Source organism: Tamandua tetradactyla, chromosome 13, assembly GCF_023851605.1.
Source record: "Tamandua tetradactyla isolate mTamTet1 chromosome 13, mTamTet1.pri, whole genome shotgun sequence".
Lineage (NCBI taxonomy): Eukaryota > Metazoa > Chordata > Mammalia > Pilosa > Myrmecophagidae > Tamandua > Tamandua tetradactyla.
In genome coordinates, this window is record NC_135339.1 from 37,705,636 (window position 1) to 37,709,659 (window position 4,024).

At 39.4% G+C, this 4,024-nt stretch overlaps 1 pseudogene; it reads right to left on the reverse strand.

Annotated features, from left to right (window-relative positions):
- Positions 1–2,805: 2,805 nt before the first annotated feature.
- Positions 2,806–3,635, reverse strand: LOC143653101 (peroxisomal membrane protein 11A pseudogene; annotated as a pseudogene).
- Between the last annotated feature and the right edge of the window lie 389 nt (positions 3,636–4,024).

Here is a 4,024-nt window from a genome sequence, read left to right on the forward strand (position 1 = left end):
CTCATTTTCATTCATCTCCAGATAGCTATTGATTTCTCTAGCAATTTCTTCTTTGACCTAGTTGGTTGTTTAAGAGCATATTATTTAATCTCCATGTATTTGTGAAAGTTCTCATTCTTTGGTGGTTATTGATAACCAGCTTCATTCCATTGTGATCAGAAAAAGTGCTTTGAATAATATCAATGTTTTTAAATGTATAAAGACATGTTTTGTGCCTCAGCATATGATATATCCTATAGAATACTCCATGAGCACTAGAGACGAATGTATATCCTGGTGTTTTGGGGTGTAACAACCTATAAATGCCTGTTAGGTCTAATTCATTTATCAAGTTGTTTAACTTGATAAGTCTATTTTGTCCAATATTAGTATAGCTACCCCTGCTTTCTTTTGGTTACAACATGCATGGAACATCATTTTCAATCATTTCACTTTCAATATATTTTTATCCTTGTGTCTAAGATGAGTCTCTTGTAAGCAGTATATAGCTAGATTACATTTCTTAATCCATTCTGCATCTGTATCTTTTAATTGGTAAAGTTAGTCTATTAATATTCAAAGTTATTACTGAAAAGGCATTTCTTCAGTCCACCATCTTATCATTTGGATTTTATTTGTCAGATCTTTATAATCTTTTCCCTTTTTCTCTTTTTATCCTTTAAGTTACCCTTACTGGTACTCTTCAATTCTGTGCCCTCCCTCAGACCTCCTTCTCCTGTCCTTTTTTTCATCTGGCAGATCTCCTTCAGTATTTCTTGTAGATCCAGTCTCTTGTTGACAAATTCTTTCAGCATTTGTTAGTGAAATTTTTAATCTCTCCCTCAGTGTTAAAGGACAATTTGGCTGGGTACAGAATTCTTGAATGGAAGTCTTTCTCATTCATGATCTTAAATATATCATACCACAGCCTTCTCATGTCTGTAGTGCTAGTTGAGTAGTCTGAACTAAGTCCTTAGTAGTTTCCCTTGTATATAGTAGATTGTTTTACTCTTGCCTCTTTCAGGATTTTTTGCTTCTCTTCAACATTTGACAGACTGATTAGTATGTGTCTTGGGAAAAGCCTATTTGGATTTATTATATTGGAGCTCATTGGGCTTATTTGATTTGCATATTTTTGCACTTTATAAGGGTTGGGATGTTTTTCCCCGTTATATCCTCAACTACTCTGCCTAGCCCTTTACTCCTCTCTTCTTCTTCTGGGACACCAGTGATCCTTATGTTTGTGTGCTTTGTTTTGTTCACTATTTCCCTGACATCCAATTCAAATTTTCCATCTTTTTTGCCATTTGCTCTTTTGTGTGTTTGAAATCAGTTGCCCTGCCCTCTAGTTCTCTTATTTTTTATTCTGCCTCTTCAGATCTGCTGTTTGTGTCTCTACTATATTTTTGATTTGGTCTACCACAACTTTAATCTCTGTGATAGCTGCTATTTTTCTATTTATTCTTTTAAATTCCTCTTTATCCTCTTCTAGTATCTTCTTTTTTTTTCAATTTTGTATAGAAATTTATTAGACATAATTAATTTGTAATACAATAGAGGATCTAGACAAGGTAAAAAATAGTTACTTAAACTTTTTATTTTCCCTGATCTAGCATCTTTCATTTCTCTTAGAATTCCCAAAACGTTCTTTCACAAATAAATCCCATGTCTTAATAGATAGCTTTAAAAATAGAGAAACAAGGACCTGAGTCTAGCTTTTAAGCATCTCAATCATATTTATGGGAAATTTAATTTATTTAGTGCACATTTCTTGTCTCATTTCCATTCAAATAAGTTAGAGAGCATTACTGATGGAACTGACTCTAGCCTCCTACATGAAAGAATCCTATGTCAACGGATCACAAATAACCAAGCCAGGAAATAAGAACATGAAGAGACGGCATCAACTCAGTCATTCTGGTGTCGTCTTCACTGGCCCCTTCCTACTCTTCTTTACCTCACCCAACCACCGTATAAATATGAAAATCTAATTTATCATAGAAAATTGTGACTCTCCTATACTCATATTCATGAACGTTTTTAACTATGTAAATTTTGATGCAAATTAAGAGCATTGTCGAAACTATTTCGGCATTTTAAATAAAACAATCTAATTGGTAAGTCTAGATACGGTTTCAATTTTCGTAAAAAAGAATGCAAATTATTGACCACAGAATTCTGGAGTCTCACACTTCCACTTAAACATGAGGGCAGTGAGATATCATGGAAGGAATACTGACTGGGAGTCAGAGGATGGCGGTTCAGGCCTAGAATGTAAATCCCTTCAACTTTTTCAGCCTCTGCTTCTGATTTTGCATAGCCGTTGTACTTCTTTACAACCTCTTCCTATAGACATATTTTAAATCATGATGCTGTCAGATGCTTTTATGATTCTGCTTCTGGACAGAGCAAGGACAGGAGTGCAAATTAAGAGGCTACAAGCCCAGCTCCCCTCCATCCTGCCACTGACATCCGTGGAGGGGGGAATAACTGATAAGAGAAAAATGGGGGTCCCTACTAGATCTGAGAGTGCTATGTATCAGACTTACTGTGATCAGGTGAAACTAATGATCCATACAACCCCAAGGTTACTGTATATTAGTGCTTTAGTTATTACTCTGATTAAGTCTCTTTCAATTTTTATTTATTCAACAAATACTAAGCTTCTACTGTGTGCATAAGAGATACTCAATAAATGTTAAATAAAGGGGAAATACTCAGAAATCCCTCCAGTTCTCAAAAAAATACACACAAATCTTCATGCTCTCTTTCTCCTCCCTTCCTGCCCCCACTTCCACTCACGTCACACATCACTAACTGCTCGTGTGAACAAGTCCTTAAGCACAATGGGACATTACTCTATGAGTAATACAAATGCCCATTTCACTGAGAGGTAACCTTTTAAAGAAGGTGTTAGTCCTCAGCCTAAAAACACCCTAGCAGGTCCTTAGCTTCATCTGAGGATATGTTACAATGATGATGCCTGCTATGGAAGACACAAGACCTCCAAGTCCAATGACACCGGGATTGGACTTATAGATTCCCAGTTGGTCCAAAGGGATGAGGATATGGGAGAGGGTTTTCACTGTGTCCAGGAGCAAGGGAGGGTGTTTCCTCAGGGATCGGAATAAGAGAAGGAGAAAGGACTGAAGCCATTCTGTTTCTCCATCAGCCACACTGTACCCAAGAGGATTCTGGGATGGTGACTTCTTCCTCTTTGCCCGGTCATGTGCGACTTTTTCCATTTGCAGGGAGATTTCATAACAGATCCCTGGCCAGGTTCAGCAGGAGAGAATAGTAGTAGTGTCGGGCAGCCCACATTTGCCATTTCTCTTTGCTGATGCCAGCGGCAAGCCCTATGTTCTTCACCCAGAGGATGGTGTCACAGATGAAATAAATCACACGGTTCAGATTGGCTAAGGTTAGGCATAAGCGGGGCACCAGGTCAGTGGCATGAATGCTCTGCTGAGCCGCCTGTATAGCATGGACCACGTTGCCTAGTCTGAACCACTGGACTCCAGTTTCTTGAGCTTCATTACCACCTTTTCTTTGTCAGCTTTAGGTTCTAACAAATATCTAAGCAACATGCATGTGTACTGAGTGAAGAGGCCGTCTCGGCCCTGGGTCTGGTTGGTGAAGTGGATAAAGGCGTCCATGGCTCCCAGGCCGAGTCCACGAGCCACACCCAGGTCGGCAGTGAGCCCACAGCCCAGGTTGTCCTCCACAATCCCCGGGGAAGGGGACGGGCCCACCGCGCGGAGGGGGAGGGCTGACTCCCTCTGCCCCCGTAGGGGTGGGCGCGACTGGCGGAGTTCTAGTATCTTCTTGATCTCCTTTATGCCATTTGCCATCCCATTGATTTTATTAAGTAGATTTATATGAACATCTTTGTCTGGTTGTTCTGAAGTCTATGTCTCCTCTGGTGTTTTAATTTGGTCATCAGGCTGGGCTATATCTGCCTACATCATAAGCTGAGTGATCTTCTGTTGTATTCAAGGCATGTAAATATCTCAGTAGGGTTACTCTGGAAGTTGATTTCCTTCAG